The sequence below is a fragment of the Lampetra planeri genome, chromosome 4 (assembly GCF_965212315.1).
Source record: "Lampetra planeri chromosome 4, kcLamPlan1.2.h2, whole genome shotgun sequence".
In the NCBI taxonomy this organism is placed as follows: Eukaryota; Metazoa; Chordata; class Hyperoartia; order Petromyzontiformes; family Petromyzontidae; genus Lampetra; species Lampetra planeri.
In genome coordinates this window covers 11088643-11114466 of record NC_136110.1, presented here as the reverse complement: position 1 = coordinate 11114466, position 25824 = coordinate 11088643, and the positions used below count along the sequence as shown (strand labels likewise).

The 25824-nt window shown below is 42.6% G+C and overlaps 1 protein-coding gene across 3 annotated transcripts in view; it reads left to right on the top strand.

Moving 5' to 3' along the window:
* Window positions 1-25824, top strand: part of LOC144717691 (uncharacterized) — a 131310-nt gene that overhangs the window by 52082 nt on the left and 53404 nt on the right. The gene's annotated exons all lie outside the window — the stretch shown is intronic.

Genomic DNA, 25824 nt, shown 5'->3' with positions numbered 1-25824 from the left:
TCTTCGCATGTCTGGCTTAATTTGTTGCTAAGAATTTCGTCAGGAAATGGTGCAAATGGCATGCGTGTGTAATGGTTAACATGTTGAACGCAAAATGCGCTCCAACGCGAACGCATAAAACAACCTTATTAAATGAAAATGAGAACGACTTATTGCGCGAGCTGCGTTCAGGTTATTTTTAACCGGTTGTCATGGCTTAAAACGTTTCAGCCAAACGTGTGGTGGAAAACATTTTTACTTGAAATTTAAAAGTTGTGGAATGCGCTCAAGCGGAAAAGGGTTTCCAGCGTAGATCTCTCTCGCTTGTGGGATGTATATTGATACTGAGGCTTTGCTTAAACTCTGTCAATGATTTCTGTTTTCTTTTTTTGTTCTTTCGCCAAAATGTTTTCGCCCGGCCGCACAATACCGCGCTCAAAATGGGAGCGTTGGGCATTTGGACTTTGTATCGCAGCATACGAGACCTTTACACTCGCACCCTCTCGGCAGACCCGAGTTTCGCCCAACCATTTAATTTCATCATATACCCCACACGGACATGCACGAATAATAATAGACTTTTGTGCATATTGTTTGCTGTACTGTCGGGTATACCGAGGATATACAATGCCGTGTATACTACCGAGGTTGTTGCACACACGCGTACGCTGCAAATGCTTTTCTCTGTGACAGGGCATAGGGTTTAAGAGCACAAATGTTGGTAATACTTTTAAACTCATAATTGTGTAGTCATCTTAACCTGTAATCTATATATGGAAATGACGAGAAAATTGATGACGTAAATATGTGGTGGCCATTCTTGTCATTTTATTGATTTGAAATATCTTTTTGCCTTCAGGCAAGAGCTCACGGGGTCTTCATAGCGTAAAGGTACAAACCCTGTCCATATATGGGGCTCCCAGAAGCATTTGCGATCAAGGAACATTGATGTCTCTGCTGTACTGATGAGTACTAATAATGGCGAAACCTGTCTTCAGATTGTGTCTTGGTTCAATTGGTTGGCCAAATGTTCTAATGTTTTTTTTAGTTGGTCTATTTTTGTTATGAATCTTTTTTTTATTTTACCAGGTAAGGCCCACTGAGCTTGTTGTCAGAAGTGACCTGTCCATCACAAATGATAGCTGAATAAAGTGGCTTATCATCACGTGGAAATTTATAGCAGCCAAATACTCTGAACATGTGTCGTTTCTAAATGTGGAGGGAAAAACCGGAGGAGTCGGAGAAAAAGCCACGCGACCAGGGGGAGAACATGGAGATATACAGGCACCAGGGTCAGGATCGAACCCGACCTCCTGGAAACCAGCGAGGTAGTTAACATCCCGCCACCGTGGCATCTAAAATGACAAAACGGCCAAACATGCCGTTATTTTGAACTGGTGGTCTGTATTAAGGCCAAAAGCTTCTGTCTATGCAGCGCACGTCTTTGTGCGGTGTTATTTTTGAGTAACCTTGGAAGTTGGAATAAAACAAGGGAGTGAATTTTATTATTTTGATTTTGCAACATAAAATGAGAGCTTGGCAAACAGTTGACGACATGAGTCATGGGGCTGGTATCTCCGAGCTTATAACGACTCCCGTTTCCTCTAATAATTGTAATCAACGCTTCCTCCTTTCTTTCTTTAAGTCAGCTGGTAAACATCAGGTTTCTTAAAACCATATTTCCCATAATGTGTTCCGTGTATTATAGGCATATCTATGCCGAACTGAGTCTGCAAAAAAAATGGAAATTATCGGTGCATAATAAACATCTTCAGGAGGGCCACAGTCGTCGACAACATCGCCCTTGATTTGCATTTGTACAACGTTTTTTTTTATTTCAGCCTGAACGCTTTTATTTGTAGCCAATGTGTGTGCATTCGGTCATGTGTGTGCTTGTACTTATTTAAAGCACTGTACAGTGTTAATAAAGGTACAAACAAGTTAAACATTGGTTTAGAGGCAGGGTGGCTTTGTTATACATTTGTACCGGGAAAAAAACCGTGAGCTAATGTTTTGTCGTGGAGCTTCGTTTTTGGGTGATTATTATCTGCAACAGCGTGGATAATAAAATTGTGCAATAGCGTAGTAATAAAGCAGACACAATATGAGGGCTTCTCAACCCATTAATGAATTAATTGGTTAAGAATTTTTAAATATTTGGCTGCTAGAGATGTTCACGTGATAAGTCATTTTGTTGAGCGATCATTTGTGGCCAGGTTGCTTCTGAAAAAGATCTTTATAGCTCGGTGAGCCTTACCTGGTAAAATCAAAAGTTTCGTTTATGTCTAGAATTAAAGGTGACTAGAGAATTAATCTTGGATGAAGTGTGTATACAGTCCAGCGGTGTGCAGTACCTTAAGACGATCAAATATAACAAAGTGCTTTTATGGAATATTATAACAGTTCTTCTGTCTTTCCACAGACTGCATTGATTTCAAACTCATGCACCTACTGTTTTTAAAACGTTAATTTCCTTAGATATGTGCTTATGTGTATATAGTGCCACCCATTGTATAAATCCACTGCTGTTGAGGTATTTGACCATACTTCATGCTGGTCAGTGCCGGTTAAATGTGGGGGGGGGGGTAGAAAAACACAATTGATTGTCTTAGCAGCACTGCCCTCTGCTGCCCACCAGTGCCTGTGACACCACCTTCCTTCAGCATATGGTGGTCACCCATCCGAGTTCTGTCCAGGTTCAAACACGCTTGGATTGTGAGATCTGATGAGATCGGGCACATTGCATGCTGGTTTTGTCATGTGCTTTAATATAGATTCTTGCTTAATGGGTTTTGACCGTACATTGTGATTTTCTCAGTCCCTGCTGCGAAGGCTTTCCCAAAGCACCTCAAATGTAATCATTTTGCTCGCCATCGTTTCCTCAACATTATATGAGTTTCACATTCATCTTGGGCGGATTCTTGTTTGCAACAGCGGGACCAGCCCAGTCACGTCGTTTTGACAGGCCACACTTTGCCGATGAATCCCAGTAAAGTTGAAACCACTCCAGAGGTTGGCTCGTTGCATAAAATTACACGCGATGTAGCGAGGTCCCCCGATGGATGACAGGATGTCTCTTCCCAGTTATCAAACAAAGCCCCCTTTAACCTTTTCCCATTAAATATTTCGTTATCGTTTCGACCTTTTGTGCGTAGACTTCTAAAGGTAAAATGCGGCGTATGCAAGGCGTGATAACACAAGACATTGCGTGTGTTCATACCATTAGTAAAAATTCTATTTCATCATATCTAACAAAATGGCTGTGAATGGAGCTGGACGGCAGACGTTAGTTAGTGGTGGTGTACACCACGTGTGTGTGTTTCTAAGGACAGCTTGCTTGGGCTGGTCTTATCTACACATTGCCTGATAAGGGCCTGATTATGTTGGTCTCAGCCATTCAGATGTGGACTCAAAAAGCGAGTGCCCTAAGTAAATTACTATTATGCTTTAAAGTACTGTACTTGAATGAATGATTACACACATTACACATGCTCGATGTGTGACTTCTGTTCATAAAATGAAGTGTTTACTACATTTCATCAGATTTTTTTGTCATTTCACGCAAGCGGCAACACCCGAAGGACGTCGTCTTTAAAATGACATTCAAGCGGATGAAAGAATGCAGTTTGTGAATGGATTATTTTGCGCCTCATTTGTGTATATTTTTTGGCTCTCAATACCCTCTTAGAGCAGCGTTTGTAATTTGCAAGGCCTGCGGGCCACTGGCGGCCCCTGGTGGCCTTTAGTTTGGCCCCCAACAATACACACAGAGTGAAAACACCCCCATCGCCATTGTGCTGTCAAACCCCCAATGGTTTCAAATGTGTGGTGGCCCTCACACTGATATCTTATTGGCGAAAGTGAAGAACACTCCATGGAGCTTTCTCGAGTGGAGCCCTTTACCCGGGTCGCAGGGCCCCTGCACCTTGTCTTCTTTCAAGTCTAAACATAGCATTAGCCAACAGTTAGTGTAGAATTTGCATACGCCTCAAAACACTAATTGCTGTTACAGTATTACCCGGGCCTCTGATTACCACGGTTGGCTACGTACGGTGAGAAAGACGACCAACGCCCATACATACGTGGGCGTTGAAAATATATGAATATATGAATCGATGCATCCGCTAAAGCAGGGTCTGCTACCTGTCATGGTTTTCCTTTTGTTGAGATAGCTGTCCTGGGAAATCTGTCACAAGTCTTCCCGGGACATTAAATAAATCCCACCGTTTGTCTGTTGCATAATAACACACCCGCTGAAAGACAATGCATTCCTTATGGCAGCTTCCCCCTCGTCTGGCATTGTGAGATATGTCTCTTCCCATGATACGGACGTCTTGGGTTTTGTGTGTACCTCAGATGTGGCAACACTACTTTAAACCTGATTTAACAATAACAACTCCAGTACAGTGGCCATAGTTAGTAGTCGTGAAGCTGTCTCGCTGTTCTAACAAGCGGGGGGTGGGTGGGTGGTGTTCGTATCCCACAGTGCTCTTGAGCAAGTGGTCTGAATTCTGTAACGGCAGAAGAGCCTCCGCCAGCCAGTCTCTTCATTGGATGAATACGGTTGTTGACTTCCTGCAAAGTGGATTCCCCCCCCCCCATCGTCGTATTTTTAGTGCTTCGTGGAAAAAAAATTGCGTTACAGTCACTAATAATATGTGCAAGAAGAAGGATTGTAATGCTTTAACAACTTGGGTAGTAATTCATTAACAATGAGCACATGCCATTCACATTTTTTACTTAAGGCAGGGTGTGGGCCCATTTATGTTTACGTGCGATTTCAAAGTTGCCCTCTAAACCAAAAAAAAGTAATATTTTGAGAATACGTTGTGTACAACACGGCTGTGATGCTAAAGTTGAACACAAACACAGCCAGCAACTCTACCCCAACTCATTTCTACTCAGCCCAAAAGCACTCATTGGCTCCCCCCCCCATCCCCCAGAAAATCAGCTGACCTCATCACCCCTTACCCTCCCTCATCACCCTCTTTACCCTCCCTCATCACCCTCTATACCCTCCCTAATGCCCTGCCCCAACCCCAGGATCCAGTCCCAGCAAAGAGCACCCAATTATTGAGGAAGAAAATGAATCCTTGAATGACTTCTTAATCGCGTGGCATCCATTTTAATATGGAGAGTATGTGAAGGGTTTTGCTGGAAGTGGTCTTTTCGTGGCCACGCTTTATCCCCCCCCCCTTCTCCGTTATCCACTCGTACCGTCGATTAAAATAAGGTATTGTAATTAAAAATAAGTAGTTGCTTCAGTGAACTTAAACGGTACAGTAGTGTGTTGCATCAACTGTGTTAAACACAACTCCAACTTAAAGTTTCCGTTTTCCATTGCACTGTTTATACTCTCGGCCCTCTAAGCCCCATTATCTCCTGAAGGATAGTTGGCCAAAATATTAATCTTTCCTGATCCATATTTGTTTTTTTATTGATTTTTCAGTGACAAGCCACTGTCGACTTTTTTTTCTTTGTATATTCACCTCTGTCGTGTTTGTTAAAGGTCAGATGTTAAACATGAAAAAGAGAGAACTATTTCTTAAAAGTTACATCCTTGTTTCTCCACAACTTAATTTTTTTCCCCAGAGCACAGCATTGTACGATATATACATTTCAAAAAGGCTACGGTATTTTTTCTTCTCTTTTCTACATATCTCTAAACGTGTCATTAGACGAACAGGCTTTTATTCGCCCCAAACTGTCAGGAGATGACCCCCACAGGGGTCAAATTGAGCAACTACAATAGAGGGCCTGTGTTTATCATCGGACAGCACTCCAGCGGACCTGCACTGGTGGTTTCATGACTGCAGGCCATGTCAGTCAGAGTTATCCATTGTCTATTTGAGCCCTGAGGAGCATTAGGCCAGAATAGATAAATAGATGATTAAGCCAACGTAGATACAAATCAAAATGTGGTAAAAGATTCGGTTTTATGGTACAGTGATTGGTGACGGGGGGGGCATGTAAGTAATTACAGCACTGTAGTTGATTCCACTTGGTGGAAGCCTAGTGTTTCGGGGTATTCAAAATACTGCACTGAATAACAAGGGAATTTACATGGGGTGACAAATGCAGTTTAAGTTACAACATTAAATTAGGAGGTATAATTAATTCATAAGCGCCTGTGTTCTCAGATTGGCCGAGCAGAGGAACGATGAGACAATTAAAAATGCATTTGGAAGGAATTGTTTTTAAATGTGGAGCAGATGCAATATGTATCTCCATGTTTAATGTATTTACCATCAACACAATCATCATAACATGTTTGTGTGTATGTATATATAGGTAACTAATACATAGAATAAGCTAACATTTCTAAAACTGTCGCCATTTAATAGGCTGTTTCCAAAAATGTTACCCATTCTTTTATTTATCTTATTCACTCAAATAAGACAGCAATTGTGAATGACGACAGTAGTCAGCTATTTTTGTTGTCCAAAATAAAAAAAAGTGTTTTGATATATGCAGCGTTGTTTATTTAATGACTTGTACAGACCCTGCATTGTACGTAGAAACAGGCTGACGCAAGCCTAATGGCCAAGCTGTCGCGCATAATGTGCTTTTCATAAATAAATAATGGCACGAAGAAATAAGTAAAGTTACCCCGAATATCATATCCGTTAGCGTGCGTAGAAAGGTCGTGCGTGATACTGGACAAATAGTGGGGCAAGCCTCTGGCTCGGATTAACGAAGCGAGTGCTGGGAACGGCAAAATCGCCGCTCTCTCCGATGGAGTTTCATTACAGAACTCGTGATCGGTTTACCTCGGCGGTGATTGTCATGCGCAAGAAATACACCGCGCGCGACATGGCAGCGATTTGCATTAATTTGTTGAGTTGTGACGTTAATGGGGGCAGAGTTTTAAGTGTCCCTGGTGCTCAAACGAGCACGGTGCATATTCTTCTGCTGGGGTGCGGCGTCTCTATAAGACAAGTTAGCGTCATTAAGTGGAGATTGAACGATGTGCCTTTTCAATCTCCACAGCAGCCACGCAATGTTAATCCCGCAGTGTGAACTCTGTTCACGTGATGTACGCAGCTTATACGGTGGTTAGTTATTATTAGGTAGCTACAGTGACTCACGTTGACAGGCGTGGGGGCTTCTGTATTGGTGAGTTGGTGCAGACAATTGCCGGGAGGAATGATCTCACGCCATGTAATTTAAAACACAATGTGAACGCGTACTGCAATCCCCCCATGTGCTACCCAGAATAGCATTATCAGATTATATGCGTATTGTCTCAAGCTGTAATGCAATTGGTAAATTGCTATTGCCTCCAATGAGGCGTAATTGACACTGTTAGGCGGTTTCTCCCGATTTAGTATTTAAACCCCTTTTCTCTCTTGAGGGAAACGGCAAAGGTCAAGCTGTGAGCACAACTCCTTAATGCCTCCTTTCGGTGGCAAGTTTCTCCGTTCCTTGGAAGAGTTTGCGCAGTCCCCGACACCAACCGTAGAGAGAGAAGGGGAAATGTCACGCTGCTCACTCTTGTGCCCTCCACCACTTTGGTTTCCTCTTATTGCATTTAAATCGACAGGCTCGTTTTGTTGCGAAGGTATGTGGCGGTGAAGTTAAGAACAACATTGACCATTTTCATCTCAACCAGAACTGAGCCTAGCCAGTTCTCATACTCACGACCGCCAAATACAGCATGGCCCAGATGTCTTGTAACCCCCCCATTTGATTCTCTCAAACTTAACATTTTTTGTATACCAATGGGTGGGAAAATGGAAATGAATAAGCAAAGGAACAAAAACATTTTGGTCAATTAATTGGGTGGTCACAAGACCATCTGACCACCATGTAGATTGTGTCCTGATTGTTTGAACATGGCTTCTTTAAAAGGCAAATCCCACCGATTACAACAAATGGAACTCACGTTTAAATTAACATGACAAATAAAAAGGTTACAATCTTAATAAAGTGATCAAACTTAGCATTGGATATGGTTACCTATAGCTTCAAATAAATGGTGCATTCCTACTGCCGAAGTGTTTGTCGTAAGAGTGTTTATCTTGAGGTTGCAGTTAATTAATTGTCCTTTAACCAGGTGAAACTTCGAAGCACACCGCAAATGCTTTGTGCATTAAAAATACTGGCTCTGAATAGAACCATTTAGCCTTTAAGCCATTGCCACGTGAGAGTGAAAAAAATCTTCAGTCAACTAAGGGGGACCCAAGAGAACACAGGGCAGACTTGAAATATAAAAAAACACACAAATTCATTCTGAATAAGAATTGGCGCAATGAGCGTGTCGTGTGAGTGCTGTCGGCAGCAGCAGCAGCATGCTAAAGTGGGTGCAGTTGCCTTATTTGAGGCAGCAAAGGGGTGTGCGCAGAGAAAGGAAGTGAAATTGATGTCATCGTAATCCTAAAACACCGTGCGCTTGTTGCCAGCCACAGTGGCAGGGTATGAAGTTGTAGGCAGATTTGCTTAACGTTAACGAATGTAGTTTGTGTGTCACGCCTACAAGTGTATACGCGTGAATACCCAAATAAATAGACGTGTTTTGTGTTTTTTTATTATGCTTTTTAAAATGTATATTTAATTATTAGTGTTACTTATTGTGGGGTGGTGCTTTCTTTTAAAATGCGGCGCCATATGCGTCTGCTGTCGCCATAGTAATTTCGCAAAAGAAAAGCCAACAAAGCCACACCTTATGCGTCCTGTTCATGTCAATATCTTACCACGTGTGTTTTTTAAGTGGAAACGTCTCGTTCGTTACATTCTGCAAAGGGGTCTTCGTATAGATAATGTTGTTGGTCGGCAGAAATTCACGTTGCTTGAACCAATACGTTGCCCAATTCTTAGCTGGGACTTTTTAGAGACTTTGAAATAAACGTTATACTTTCGTGCACGATTTACACACGAAATGCAACTCTTGTCCAACGTCCTGTCACCAGCACACTCATACGAGTGAGTTCGTGATGGACACATTCAATCGTTTACATGTATTTCAGCTTTCCGGTTTTGAATGTCAACTTAGTTTTTTTTTAGCTTCTGGTTAACTCCTAAAGAGCGTGCGGTTGTTGACTTGCTCGCTTTGCCCCGGTATGTGCAGTGCCGAATAGCTGCTGATCTTTTCCTTTGTCATGGCCCTGGCTTATTCAACTTTTTTGAGGGTGGGGGGGGTGGTGGGGAATGAAGTAAGGGGAGGATGGTGGCACAAACTTGATATCTGTGGGGACCTAGCATGCGAATGTGTTACACGTAGTTGTGGTGTTTATTATAATCAAGTCATTGTATTATTGAGGCTAAATGTGGCAACACTGTAGCCGATCAAAAGAAACTGTCACAAATGCAAACGAAATGAATCTGAAGGGATTCGTTGCAAAGGTCACTTAAAAATGCTTAGCAGTAAAATATAAGGGTGAGGGGGGGGGAAAGCCGGTGTTTGTTCAAGGTCTTAAATACTCAGTGACAAGACTTGAAAAGTCGTTTTTTCTGCAGTTTGTGACATTCAAAGTGGAGATATTTTTTCCATTACAAACTTTGCCTCAGGACAAACATGTTTTTTTTTTCAAACAAAAAAATTGCCTTTTCCATCCTTGAACATTATCGGTACACCTTCCATTGAGGATCTATTGTGTTCTTGCGAATGAAAGCACGCATTCTTTGCCTTTACCACCCCCCCTCTCCTTCCCAGTGTGGTGTGGCCACTGTGGTGAGAAATTTGCAAAACATGAATGGGGATAACTTGAGGCTTGATCACTCCCCGAGTGATACCAAACCACCAACCCCCTTCCATCTATCCCCCCCAGTACTGCCAAGCCCATCCTTCAGCCTTCCCAGGATTCTAATCCTTAAAGCGCATTTCCGGGAAATTGCAGACGTGCACTTTTCTCTTAATTCTTGCAAAACAGCTTACCAGAGCACCCAAAAAAAAGTAGGCCGCTTGAAACCACACTGCAGGACAATTAAAACAAAACCAAAAGCAACGAGATTAAAAACGTCCCCGCTTGAAGGAAATGAGCCCTCGCTTATTTTTACCTTCACCCCAAACACTTGAAACAAATACACGTTTAAGACCTCAGAAATGCTTTTCTATTTTGTATTACTTTGCATGAACAGTGAATTGTTCTTAAGTTATTTTGTTATTAAGTACCAATTCTGGAAGAAGAAAAACACTTTTAAAAGAATAGGAGGGTTAAAGATTCCGCGAGCATTATCAAACGATCTTTACAAGTGTTGGCTGCAGCCTCGCCGCCACATGCTTGCATCGTCTGTAAAAACAACAACAACAAAATCCAAGCAGGCGGATGTATGTGCCGGCGTGACCTTGTCCTAATTCCACCGTCAAGTGTTGGGAGGTTAACCAGTCAATGGGGTCTGCGAATGCCACTGGCCCGGCAAGGCTGACAGATACCGGTAGGCGCATTGCTGTAGGTATATTCAGCCCCCCGCCTCTGTAATTAAATGGCAAAAATTACTGCAGGCGTAGTCAGCAGCACTTGCCAGCGGGCCACCTTGGCAGCAACCCCACTCCATTTCTCGTACGCTCTTGACTCGGTGTAAGAGCCCCTTGGCTTTACTGACGGGCCCAACGAAGCGAAGCACGACTCACTGAGATTAAGATGTATTTGATGTCATTTTCCATTTACAGTTGCCGATGCGTGCATATTTTTTGGTGGATTTTTGTTGTTTGGAGGGAGGGGTCATTGATGAATCGCTTTGTTAATCACGAGTGCACAGATGGGAGGGGAATTAGGGGGGTGGGGAGGTGCGGGCACTTGCTCACACAAGTAACTCATCCAGGTGGGGCGTGTAAAACCACGTGGCAACATTGCCCTCCACTGGCAGACTACACTCGTCTGTGTGAAGCAGCACCTTCGCGAAAGCTTTGCGCAATACATTTTTTTGTGAATGTCACATGTACAAACTTGTCACGTTATCACTTTTCTGATTCATAAACTCAGTCAGAAGATCGTGAGTGGCCACTTCTTTTGTGTGCCTCCACGGTTGATGAAATGAACACGACTATGGGATATCAACGGAATTGTTTAACGGAGCTTCCGCCATAGGATCGTGGAGTTTACAAAGTTGGTTCGTGACAACCAGCTTTGGACCCTGTTTGACACCTTGCCACGTTTTACTTATTTTCACAACACTTGGAGATTTAGTGCCCATTAAAACTTAATGACGTTTATCTGGGCACATACTGAAATCTCATGATTTGGATTATGTTAGCACACGTCTTTTAGTAAGTGGTTGTGCACTTGAAAAAGTAAAAAAAAATGCTGCTTTTATGTGTTTACAGATTTATTTGGCATCCTTATTAGACATTGGCATTTGGTTGCATACTTTACATTGACTTATGTGGAATTGTTAGAATAACTTTTTCCACGTCTGAAAATCGTTTGGTAGCACATCCCCAACACATACTTTAGAAACCTTTTTAAAATAAAAACCCTTAAGTACACGTTTTGACTTTGGAAAGTCATGTGGCATGATTTATATTTGATCTCAGATGTGGTTTCAACTGAATGTGTAAAATAACTTAACTTTTTTCTGCCAAATATATGGTTTAAACTGCCCCTCACGCCAATGTGCGATTTTGTTTTTTGACGGAAAGGAATTATGCTTGAAAAATGTCCACACTCCCATTTGATAAAGTAATTTATTTAACGAATGTTCGAGTCTAAACCAAACAAAAAATATGCATAAATAGCTGGAATGATCACACTGTGGTTAGGACACATGCACCGTGAACGTGTGACGGCTCAGGTCGATTCCCGGGCACGGTCAAAATCGGTGGCGAGGAAAATCTGAACTGATCCTGGGTCGTTATCCTAGTCGGCGTGTTGAAGTGTAGACAAATGACACCCATGAATTATACAGCGTCAAGATGAGTCCTTAATCCAGTCGTGAAAAACTAAAACTAAACAAATCTATTTTTATTTTACCAGGTTAAGGCCCACCTGAGCTATACAGCTTTTTTTCAGAAGCGACCTACAGTAGCCAAAATATTATCGCCCAACGAAGTGGCTTATCACGTGGAAATTTATGGCAGCCGAATACTCCATAAACGCATGTTGATTATAAATGAGGAAGGAAAAACCGGAGGACCTGGAGAAAAATCCACACGACCAGGGGAAGAATATGCAAATTCTAAATATACAGGCGTCCGAGTTGGGATTGAACCCACGCCCTGTATACCAGGCGAGATAGTAAACATCACGTGACCTTGGAACCTTCGTGGACTGGAAAAGGGGCTTCACATAGTTTAAATTCATAAAAGTGGAAGCGAAATTGTTTCATCAAAGGTTTAAAAACACCGATACTACGTTTTCTTCTTGGCGCAATTGTTTTTAAGCAATAATGAACGAAGCCAGATTTTTCTGCCGAAGATTACCCATGTGCCCTGGCAACATTTTTGTGCTGGCAGGTTTAGTTTCTGGATTGACTAAATGTTCTTTCGTATGCGGTGTAATAACTTGCGCTGAGATCATAACCCGAAGCAAAAACATAGAAAGTAAACAGAGCCTTTGAACACGTGCATCGCTTTATCGAATAAAACCCGATGCCGATTTATTAAAATCTACACTGGGTGTGCCCAGTGTTTGCGCACATGATTTTGAGGTAAATTGCAGCGCTGTAATTATTTAAGATTAGTTTTTGAGTAAATTGAGTAGAAAATGATGCCAAGTAACTCTGGGATATTTATTGTATTTTCTTCGTGAACTTTTCGTGGTGTCTGAATAACTTTTGCGCAGGGTGTATTTTGTGAATATGTAGATGACATTTCTGATGCTTTGTCAAACAATCTCTGTTCCTGTGCAGAGTTGTGTAGCGGTAACACACGTACTTTTCAGCAAGAATGCCCCGAATTCAAACCCTGAACCAAATGCCTTTCTGAGTGGGGTTTGTATGTTCTTTCTTGGTTCTGCATGTATATATCTCCGGGTTTTCAGTTTCCTCCCATAGCTAAAATAAATGCATGCAGCGTAACGGGTATTAGTAATTACATCTCAATGCTGAAAGATTACCCACACATTTATCGGTTAAGGTTATACTGTACCGTACGTAACATCACCCCCTACTGCGAAAATTTGGCAGGGCCCTCTTGAAACTCCAAAAAATTATAAACTATTTTCTTATTTTACCAGGTAGGGCCCACTGAGCTATATAGCGCTATTTCAGAAGCGACCTGGCCACAAATGATAGCTCAACGAAGTGGCTTATCACGTGGAAATGTATACAGCCAAATACTCTAAATCCGTGTTTCTAAATGTGGAGGGAAAAACTGGAGGACCGGGAGAAAATTTCACGTGATCACGGGGAGAGAGACACGACACATGCAAACTCCAAATATATAGGTGTCGAGGGTCGGGATCGAACCCATGACCTCCTGCATACCAGGTGAGGGAGTTAACATCTCGCCACGTTGGCGCCCTCGGTGAAGCTGTCGTGGGTAAACAAGCCAAGTAGTAATAATAATAAAGAAATAATTGAAAGTGCTTAACCTAGTTTTTCCGCCTGAAGCATTTGTGTAAATGCCGCATTACTTTGGTAGGGACCCGATCGTCTTGTATCCAATGCTGGACGACGATACACCAACTAAAGATATGAGTCTTCACAGCTGGGCTAGGCCAAACAATATGATGTCAGCAATGCCTGCTGGAAATCCCACTGGCATTGTGACCCCCCCCCCCCCTTGAGTCACCCGGGCTATTTCTGAGTCAAAAACTCTCAGTTCGGTGAGTCATAGTTGGAGGTGATGGATTGAAGTTTTTTCTGCACAATAACTGAATTGCAATGCCGCTGAAAAGCAATTCCTTTATTAAGCGTAATGGTTGAACGCTTTCTGAAAGCGCAAACACTGACCACAGTCGGTCGCCAGCGTCCCATCGCTGGCAACAAATCCCCCAACCCTGCGGGGATGGCAGCCCCATCAGTCTGAAAATAATTTACTTACGGCAAATCAACAGGCAGTCACTTAGTAAATGTGTAATCTCATGGCTGATGGCACCAAATTATAAAAGCCTGAATTTGGCCTCTATTTTAAACATTGGTCACACATTCTCTTGTGTTGTTTACTGGAGTACGTCCTTCACGCTGATGCCATGGGTGCTCGTTTTGATGGCTGATGTTCTACTTTCAGGGCCACTGAATTGTTTTTAGGAGGCAGCACAACAAGTAGGTTTCTGATTTGTTGAATTTCTCGTAGGGGGAGGGTAGTTGCCAGCAACTCTGCATTTTGAGCTCTTAATTATGTTCAGTAGGTGATTTCAGAGGTCCGTAGAAACGACAACCAGGATCACGTGAGGCTGGGTTAGGCTTTGACAAAATTATGCGTGTTTTCTATACATGTAATATTATGGAAGTTGCCGAGTACATAACATGATACCGTGCAGTATTGATTCACTCTCTTTATGCAACCAGGTGAGGGATGCATTGTTCTCATGCATTATTAGATCAGCGTGATCTATAGATGTTTTTACACAATTATGAATGTCACCATTACGTTTTAAGCCTGTGAATAAGGGCTATGGATGGATGAATGAAGATGCTGAAGCGTCTCTGGGCTCCACGTAACACTTGGATGCATTCGCTGGTCAATCTGGGGAACTTATTTTGTGGCTACAGTGGGTATCGAAATGCAGACTGCACAAACTGGCTTCGTAGCAGGCATTGTGACTGACAGATTATTCACACCCAAAACATATTTTGATAACATTTAATAATAGTGCCTGCAGTCCTGGCAGTCCTCTGCTAGGGCAACCAACGTTGACTGCCCGCATGCCATGTGGTACTTATGTTATTATTTTAATTATTTTTGTAATAAAATGTTAGTTTATCATTAATTTTGTAATTATTTTATTGACCCCAGATTAATGATGGGCCGATCGGCTAACTGCAGGGTAATACGTTAAAACATACGCTTAAAAAGGAATGCAAATATGTGGCACACGTTTACAAAATATATAATTGTTTCGTAGGTCTATCGATGTTCATGGTGAAAGCGAAACAGAAATAGTAAAAGACTGTCACACGTGTGTCTTGAAGCCCCCTTTGCAAGTTTGCTTGAGACGCGTGAATCTAAGGTGACTTTGATAATGAGTGCGTTTAACAGGTTTAGGTGGCCGATAGAGAAGCCGCCCTCGGCGTATTCCTTGCTTAGTGCTCTTCGTATTTGTGTTTCAAACACCGTAGTCAGTGAATATCTGCGTCTTCAGGTGGGGGCATGTGTGCGCAGTTAGAAGAACATAGTCTATTGAGCAAGGACTGCATTTCGAGTGTTATGCTAATAATAGTCGTTTAACATCCGGCTGAGTGTCGGTGTTGCGGAGCGCTTGACGTACAGTCCCAAGCTCCCTAAAGTTCAAGTCCTAGTCAGAGGTCATTCCAGCATTTTGTTTCCTCCGGGGTTGCTGAAGGAGGCAATTGCTGGTGTATTTTGAAATTGGCTCCATGAGAGTGTAGACGGGACGTGGGTTTTGTGGTTCCTGTGTTCGAGATTTGTGGACAATTCTCTTAAAATAAGTGTTATAGAACACGTGGTGGGGGGGGGGGGAAACCTGGGCATGTAAGAAAATAACAAACACATTCGTAGAGACGGGTTATCAAGCTTCCTTAGCTGGGCAACTTTCAGCACATTATATGATTTGAGTATCATATTAGAAATGACTGGCATTTATATACGAGTTGCGTTGAGTTCATTTGACCCCGCAAGTGTTTTGATAGCATTTTAAAAAAATGCAACTTTCCATATGTAGCTTTTTCCTTTTAGTTCATTATCATGTATAAGGTTATTAATTTGTTTGTTTATTTAGCTGGTTGTGTGCTCTGCATATTAAACTTTTGCGAACAGATGGTTTGAATGGGGCATTGTTTGAGCATCATCCAAAACAGATGATGTGTTTGGGGTTATAATGTAGTCAATAATGTGTACTGTACAGTGCAAACAGGCAGAAATGTCAGTAAAATATGTGAAGTGATTATTGATGTATGAAAGGCCCCCATAACTCTTAGGTTTGACTGAAGGGTCTTTAGTAGCCATGGCTAATAAGTACACTTTGAAAGTCATCCTGGTGCAATGAGCATTAAGGATAAAGGAGTTTAAATTGAAAGAAAAGTGGACTTTGCCACCATATAGTTCTAGTTATTGGGCTCTAGAGCCTGAACGCTTCTTGTTATTCTATCAACAGTGAGACTTATTCGGTGTTATCTTTACCTTAACAACATGTAATACCGTGTTGTGAGAAGTCAACATGGGCTGTTCTATATGGAGTCTTATCTTGCACCATAAGAATGTGGAATGTGTATGACTGGATAAGGGCTGCCAACGCCAATTAGAACAGCACCATGCTTGATTGAACGTCGTCATTGACATTGTTTGACTTTTAAAAATAATTCGGGCCAGGTCAGCGATCTTCCTGCCCATACGAGCAACAGGAGGGTGGTGTTCATCTCTGGCTCCGTAGGCTCAGAGCCTAGTGGTGTAAATTCCACATTCCCATGGCCTTGGGACCAGCCATTGTTCATTAAAGTCAAGGGGTATTGAAATTTATATCAAGCCAAAATTGATATTGAGCCAATTTCTGAATTCCTATAATGGAACATTTATTTCTGCAGGAGTTTACGAAAGTTTGTGTGTCTGCTCTGTAATTTTCTGAAAGATATTTTGACATAGTTGACAAGGCCTCTGTCATGACCTAAATCTCAAATTAGAAAATGATCAACAACTTAAGTACCAACAAAGACATTATTGAACGAAAATGATGCGTACAGTATTTTGTGATGCCTGACTAAGAACAATCCTGCAATAAATCCACAACCTGGCAAATAGGGTACGTGATAATGTTCTACAAGTTTGGCTATCTGGGTTAAGCACACAAAAGGAAAATAAATCTCACTGGACTGTCAACCGCTTAAGTATAGGACATTGCATTGAAGTTGTTCGCGCATTCACGGTATAAACCATTTGCTCTTGCAATAGAAATATTGGGGCAGATCGTGGTGATACTCAAGGCGTATAATCATTCGCCCAGGAATGTTTCCCATGCTGCAGCCTGTAAGATGAACCAGTGTTTACACTGCAATCATTCTCTGCCTAATCTTCCTTCCTTTGCTATAAGGCCGCATTGTTAGTGAAGCCGGCCCTCAAACTGCACTTTCCAGACCCACCCCTCCGCCTACAAACAGTTTTTTTGTCAATGACCCCAGCCAATAGAAATATGCGGAAGCAGTTTTCCGGGCTTAACCCAGGCTCTTGTTCATTTTCATATTTATTTAATATATATTTTTGTTGCCCTTTATGCAACGAAAAATAGCATTCGCATCGTTGCTGAGATTAAAAGTAACATTGCACAAGCATACACCGCGCCTTATCGATCTTTCTCGGCAATAAAAGATAACAACATGAAATGTACTTATTAGCGTGAGAGCTAATTGACGACACGCCCCATTCGATATTTTTCAAGATTGACTCGGAAGCGTTGTAAAGATACATGCAGACACAGTTATTAACGTTCATCATTCTCACTTGAAACTTTGTTTTCCCAATTTTGGAATTTGGGCTACGACACCAGAGACCACAACACATGCCCCGAAACGTTTGGCACGTGACGTGACATTATGGCACTCTGAACGTTTGCTGTAACAACAATGAAACTTGCCAACCAGCTAGGGTTAGCATTTTAATCTGGAACTGCCAAATCTGTGCACATCGATTCGGTGCTGAGTGTCACTTGTAAAGCTCCCTCTCGACACGTTGATGTCATCTCTTTGTCGCACGCATAAAGACAAAGGTCTCCCCCATAGCCTTAACAGACTGTTTGGGGGCAAGTGCCATTAGCGAGTAGTACTTATTTGAGGCCGAGTCAGCCTCGGGGAGGCCCGTGACCAGTTCAGGTAATCGTCACTGGTGCTGCGTGTGCTCGCTTGCACGAGCGCACGCAGCTGGGAACGTGTCCATTCTGTCGTTTGGTTCTCATACATTTCCTAAGTAACCGATTAAAATCACATCCAGCTGTGCGATTGAAGCCTGCGCGTTATTAAAGGGAGTTGTGGAAACCCGAGGAAGCCGCCGTAGAATTTTGCCATTTCACTACTTTTATAAAGGCCACAAAATGATTATCTTGGCAGCAATTTGGTAACAAAAAAACAAGGAATTTTAAGGCTATGGTCTTTGTTTTTTTCCCCTCGTTTGTATTTTTTTAATCTCCCAGTTATTGGGTGAGGGGCGAGGGAGGGGAAATTAATTCTGCAAGCAAATTTTCTCAAAAGGATTGTGCCCTTGCAAGGATTTTTATTTGCCGTGGTTATTATTATATCTCCCCTAGGGGATGCTGGCTGTTACTTGCTCTAGATTTTAGTAAGTTATGAAACAAATCAAGAGTGATATACATTGCATCCCTTTGATTTGACATATATTGTGTGTGCATGTTTACACATGAACAGGTTGGGGCATGCGTGTCCTAACTGTCGTAACTTACAAACATCTATATAAGTGTATACACACTTGCATAATAAAGTAATAATGCACAATCCTTTCTCAATCCACTGCTGGATGAAGGGACTTCCCAGGCTGCTCTCATGGGACTGGACACATTCCCTGGGTAATTTGGTCATAGACTACAATAAAGTGCAGTTTGTTCTCCTATATAGCGTGTGCTTTCAGAACGCGAATTGGATATAACACGATTAATGTATTAGGGAACGCATTTTTATTATAACGCAGATGTGAATTGGAAATAACGCCATTTAAGTGAACAGAAAACTACATTGCGTGAGTAGGGATAAGTGGTTGTGCGGCTGCCTCGGCGTAGCATGACACAAGGTGGGATGCTACTGGATGCTTCTAGATGCTACCCACGCTCCTCCGTCATTTGTTCGGCCTGCGTACACATCTCACGTGTTATCGCGGACTGCTTTAAACTGTATTATATATTATTAGTTGTAACACGATTTTCAACAACGCAGTATTCAGGAACGCAACTACTACCGCGTTATAGGAGATCAGACTGTATCGTGATGTCATTTTATTATGGCTTCAGAGTACAGACCTAGCTTGTTTCTACGTATATCCTCACACACGCAATCCACTCCCTCCCCCGTATACGGTCGGAGAAAAATAATAGTTGTCCTTTTTTAATGCAGGATAACGTCACTGTTATGGTACTGCGTGAAAAAACCTGAAACGCATTTCGGCAACCTTGTGAGGTTTGCCGGTGGACTGCGTTATTACCTTTGCGCTGATTGCTTGCATTGCAAGAGGAACGCAATGCGTGGCTATTCCAGCCAAGGCAGTGTAAAACATTGCTTGCGAGTCAGCGCTAGTTATATAACGTGCATACAAATTAAACACTTTAGAATGTTGCGCCATTGCATTTACGCGTTCAAATTCATTTTTGCATTGTAACGTTTAACTATTTATTTTCCAAGTTTGAAATGCAGCGTGTTGACCTGATTTTTGTCTGCGCGAGTTTTAAAACGGTTAGCTCTTTTTTGCATGTTCCACAGGCATTAAAACATCGCTTTGTTTAAAGTTTGACTGCTCATATTCACTTTGCCTTTCTGCCAGAACTTTGTACTAGGTTAAGCTGACTTCAGCTCATATACAACAAGGTTGAAAAAAAAACGCCATTCCCAAAACATGTGCAACACTGCCATGTCTTTGGGTTCATGCACGGCGGTGGAATGCTGTTGTAAATTGAAACCCTGGAAAGTGAATTTATGATTTGGAGCCCTTTAACAATTCACTGCTGGATGAAGGCCCCCGTAATGCTAAGAGGTGTGGCCCTGCAATGCGTTGTTCACGTCACCTCTGGTGGACTTGGCTCCGCGAGAAGGAGCATCAGAGGGGAGCTCTCGTGAGCCCCTGTAGAGGATATTTGGCCTACTCTTCCACACTGGCCAAGGGATCTTGGAAGAGGTGGGAGTACTACCCACACTTTACCCCACCACACGGTGACGGTGCTGTCGCCAGTTACGCTGCTGGGTGGACAGTGGCAGGGGGGGGGGGTAAATTCAATAAATTGCAACGTTTCACTGCCGTGCCAGGAGGTTGAACATGTGACCTCTGAAGTGATACGAAAGATCATTTATTAACCCCAGAAATCCTTTATTAAGTGCCAAAGCAGCAGCAGCAGGCGGCAGCATGGGTCCTGCTTGGGACATGTAGCCAATGTCCATAGTACTTTAAGTATTAAGTCGCATTGTGTGCATGACTAATGGATAATAATTATTGGTATTCTACGATTAATTTACGTGAAATAGATATCACATTTAGTACAATACAATATTTTAACTCTCAGCCTTCTAGTTTTGTGTTGAGCACTCTAACCACAGCAGCCTAGTCATTGATGAAATGAATTTGGTAACCTAGGAAAAAATGACATTGAGACGCGAGAAGGACACTCACCATGTGACCTGACAAAAACTACAAAAAACGACTGGAAGCAAGGGTAAAATGAGCGTGCGGATAAATAAACAAATAACATGTTATACACGAATCCTTGTAGCTGTGGTTCACTACGGGAAGGGGACTGAAGACAGAGAAAGAAGACACGGCTTGAGATGAGCAGCAGAAAGAGGGGAGCACTGGGCACGAAGGAGACGAGGGGGAGAAGGAATGAGCGAGCAAAGATGTCGCGGATGAGAGAATGGTGATGAGAGGACGAAAGAGCGAGTAGATGTGAGCTGTACCGAGTAGTAGCATCTGTTTTCACAGGGGGTGGAGCGATGAGGGGGGTGGGGGTCCAGAGTGGGGGTGGCCACACAGAAGTCACGTGATTCACAGAAGGCTTGAGCTGATTAACATCTATCGATGTAGTGTATTAATGAGGATGGCTGTCGCTTCGAAAACCACAATGACTATCGCTCCAGTCCAAAACAATAGAGCGGAACGTGGGTTTGTGACCGATGACATCAAACCTGGCTGCGGTGGCTCCACAGCATTTTCCTTTGCCAATAACTGGTAAATATATAATTACTTACAGATTTATTTTTACACAATTCCCAATTATTTTTGTTGTTTAAGTCTCTTGCAGAACAACAAAGCGACATTGAGTACAAAAGGTAATCGCCGACATATTTTGGTTCAGGCAAATGAATATTTTATGTAACTATTATCAACGCAGGTTTGGCCAGATTGTGAAGTTTTGAATACCATTGAATGTGATTTATTTGGAAAACTTTTAAGTGACTCATTGCTTCAAAACCATAAATGTTTGTTTCCTTTTTGGGATACATGTTTTTCAAACATTGCGTTTGTCATTTAAAAACATGTGGTTGGAGAATTTCGTTGCATGTTTTTGAAATACAAAGCATTTTTGTGCAAACATCGGCATAATCTGCGATGAGCCAAATTGAAATGAGGATGTCTGGAACGTTCTTCCTTCCGATATTAGGAAGCTACTGGAGCTATGCACTTTTAAATCTAGATTGAAAACTAATTTCTTTAGAACTGCTTTTTCTGTTTAGTTTGTTGTCCTTCCCCCGCACCTCCAATTAGCACGGTTTGGCAATGTGTACGGTGCGAAATAAGTTCAGCATACATACATACACATTTAATTGCACAGAGATGAAACATTTTTCAGTGATTCGACTGCGTCACAAGCATTGGCAGTTGAGCACGAGCTCAAATAACAAAAAAAACAACTCGACACAATCGTCCTACACACTGTGCCCTTAAAAGAATAAGTATCTAATGGACGACGTTTTGGGCAATGACCCTTCCTCATAGCGCATACATTGAGAAGCCAGAGACAAGAGTGGATAACAAGAGTTGGAGACTGCACTGTACACCATGGGGCCTGATCAGAACTTTTGTACATGTGTATGTTGAGCGTCTCTCGCACCGTATCTAGCCAACCGTGCTAGTCGGAGGTTCGATTTTTGATGAGAAAACATTGATTCATGTAGACATGCCCCCAATGAAAGAGGTATATATTTTTTAAAGAAACAACTTTTTTTATTTTAAAGCCTCTGTACGTCTCCCACCAATCTCAGTGCACTTATTAAAGCACTAGCGGGAAGTACCCGGCGTTGCCGGGGTCAACATTTTTTTTCAAACCTACTCTTAAAAATCTAACAGCAGTGCATACTGACTGTGGTGGTACCTGCTATGATTACAGCAGTGCATACCGACTGTGGTGGTACCTGCTATCACTACAGTAGTACATGGTGATTCTATAGCAGTATTTATCGCCTCTATAGCACAAATTACTCACCTGACAGAGTGGCGTGGTGAGGCCTAGTCCTGTACAGAGCCTCCGGCCTCGCCTAGATTGTCCAGCCGGCCGAGGTGGCACCTTGGCAGGCTGGGGCTGGGCTGCTACCCCTGACCCCCCCCCCCCCCCCAGCCACGATCTCCCTGGCCGCTCTGCAGTAATATCTACGGCCTATAGTGGTAGCATCTACCGACTGTCTAGTATAGCACGCATCCGGGTGGGGGGGGGACATCACACAGTGAAGAATTTACCTGAGCGTTTATTGTATTTTTATAGCATTAATGTGAAAGAAAATGTCCCCCTCACTCCCACCGAAGGCGTGCGACTTGGCATGGGCCGCCCTCCCCACCAAAGGCACGCGAGTTGGTATGGTCGTGCACGCGTCATAAATAAATAAAAAAGAAAGCTCGCAGAAATCGCACTAAATCGCTAATTAAACTAATTTAAAGTTGACGGATGTGAAATAGGAATCGCGCTTGCTCACGGCGGGGCTTACGGCGTGGTACCTGGCTATTTTTATTTTACGTAAACCCCACCGTTGGAGAGCGAAATGCTTGGCAAGCGCGCGAACACACAAACAAACCCACGCACAAACCCGGCCACAAAGCCAGACAAATTTTGACTTTTATATAGAGATTTAACAACTTGGCTCTGTTAGACACGGAGCCGTCGCTCTCACGGTATTCACACAGCTGTTGAGAAGTAACTCGGGGAATCATTAGCAAATCAGGAAGGGGTGGGACCTCAGAATATGAATTTATACTGGAGGAATCCAATGAGCTATAAAGGTCTTTCTCACAGATTTCCAGTAAGGGGTGGCCTAATGAATAGCAGGGCAGCACCTAAAGAGGCAAAGGGCAGAGCCCACACATAGAGTTTTTTTTTTAAATAATAGTTTTTTTTCCCCTTTTCTCTGGCAACAAAATTTAAACCTTTTTACAAGGAATCATGTCTGCATTAACCACAAAACTTGTGATCAGAATTCAAACAAAAAACACACTGACAATATATGCATTGTCCTGAAAACTGATTGGTCCACACCAGAGACATCTTTCTTTTGAACCTCGCCTCAAACGGTGCTAGACCAGAGGACGCCACAAAGCACCGTTTTAACACAAGACAACTCTGGATCGGTTTTGACATTCATTGTTTCATTAGTAGAATGGCATAGAGAGGACTGCCAGCCTGAGACTTGCCCCACTGTGTAGCTGGCCAAGTGTGGCTGCATCTTTTCTTGGTATAAAGAACACTCAAAACATTAGTCAATATGCATGTAATGTATACGTAGCCTGGCAGTCGATATGGCCTATCCCATGAGGCATTTAATTTCTGTTCAGTTATCCAGCAATGTCCATGCCATGCAGTCAAGTTGTTATCCAGTCAAACAGGTTTGTCCTTGGCAAATGGTGAGCATCCTAAGCTTATGCAATAGCAAAGAAGCAAAACCTCACATGCCCACATTATTCTGAAATGTAATGCTTTATCTGGTAGCAAATCGACTTCATCAGGTAGTCAGTTGGGTCGCCAGGGAGTGAACACCTGAACGTAATCGGGCGGTCGGTTTGGTTTGCATGCTCCAGGGTAATATATACAAATTCTGAAATGTTAAACGTGGATGCGGGGTGGGGGGGGACCCATGCAGCCACGCACCTATGGGATGGACACAACGACTTTTGCTGTCTTATCTACTAAGATATCAACTCCGGTCTGGTTTCAGCTTGTCACATGTATAAATAGATAAGTGCTGTTTCGCACTTAAATAAAATATAGCCTCTTCTTGGTTCTTTCGGTAAAGTCACGTAGAAGGGGGACAGACCTGGTCTTCACCTGAGGATGGCTGCTTGCGTTGTGGCCAAAACGTCGTGAGAATTATTTTATTATGTTTTATTTTTATTATTTTATTACTTCCCTTCTACGTGACTTTACCGAAAGAACCAAGAAGATGAATCCCTGCAGTCACGAAAGCTTTAAATCGAAAAATATAGCCTTTCCGTTGCTAGTGTTTTGCCCGCAACAGCATTTATAAAAAAAAAATTCCCCCCGAATAACGAGAATGAGAGTAAAGAATGACACCGATTGTGATGGTGACATCAATAAGCAAAGTGATGACGATGCCGATCGTATAGATAGCACGTTATTTGGTAATGCTGCATTGGCAGTGGTGCACAAGCACAAAATAACTAAACACATTGTCAATAACACCGCCTTATCAGGCAATATATATAATAGGCGACGTTTCTGACAATGGCACTTCTTCAAGCTCTGAAAAACGTCGCCCGTTACTCGTATAATAAGCCAAGAATGTGTGTGTCCCGCGCGTGACGTCACTCCACATGAGCCTCCCCCTCCATGAAGAATCATGAGCAAGTGACGGCACTCTACATGCCGCACCCCTCCCCAATAACCATGATGGGGTGATGTCACTCCTCATGCCGCACCCCTCCCCAATAACCATGAGGGGGTGAAGTCACTCCACATGCCGCACCCCTCCCCAATAACCATTAGCTGGTGAAGTCACTCCACATGGTGCAAACCCCCCTCATTAATAATCATGAGCTGAACAATTCCTCTATTTAATATTTCCGATTTACCAGAATATATACCCGTCCTTGGATGGGCAACCAAGCTAGTTATATGTGTAAGATAATAATGGCTACGATTATAATAATGTGCATGTTGTAATGGCAGTTATCATTAATCTGACGCATCAATCGTGATGTTGTTATTGATGATGTTTGTCATTAAGGGAATTGCGACGGGTGACGGGCAGTATTTTCACGCTGTATAGTTGCCGTTAATCATGGTAATAATGATCGTGATCAGCCGGTGGTACTCGAAGATTACGAGTAATTGAATCTTGACTTAAAGCTTTCGTGACTGCAGGAATCGCGGTCATGTGAAAAAATAGAGCGCTATATTTTTTTCACCTGATGACGATTGCTTGTGTTGCGATTGAAACGTCATGATTTTTTTACTATTTTTCTATCTACGTGACTTTACCGAAAGACCCAAAGAGTAGGAGTAATTGAATGTTTTATTCTACTATTGGCCACTTGTATGGGAGGGTGTTGTCATCTCTTCAGGGTCGATAAAGTAGTAACACTTAGTGTAACATCACCAGTGGTTGTTCCATGGGCAGACTGATACTTGTCGTGGAAAATGCAAATTTTCACTAAAGATTTTAATTGCACATGAGTGGTGATGTGCCCTGTCCCTTTACTCATTTGGGAGACACTTCAATGACAATGATGGTGATGATGCCGCCACGGATGAATATTCATTTGTGCGTGATATTGGTGATGCATCGTGATGAAGATGTAGATAATAATGATCATTATGGAACCCACTATGGCGATGGTCCAGCTTGTGCAATATTCCTTACTACATTCATTTTCAGTCCTGACGATGCCATGGATGATGATGATGCGTTAGTGACAGTGACATTCATTATGAGTAACGACGATGATGGAACTCGTGGTGGTGGTGCTGGTTATGTATTAGTTATAATGATATTGATGATGAGTCGCCATAACGATGGTGATGATGGAGCTCATGGTGGTGCTGGTGATACATCAGTGACAGTGGCATTGATGATGAGTCTCCATAACAACGACGATGATAGAACTCATGGTGTTGGCGGTGCTGGCGATGGGTCGCGATGACG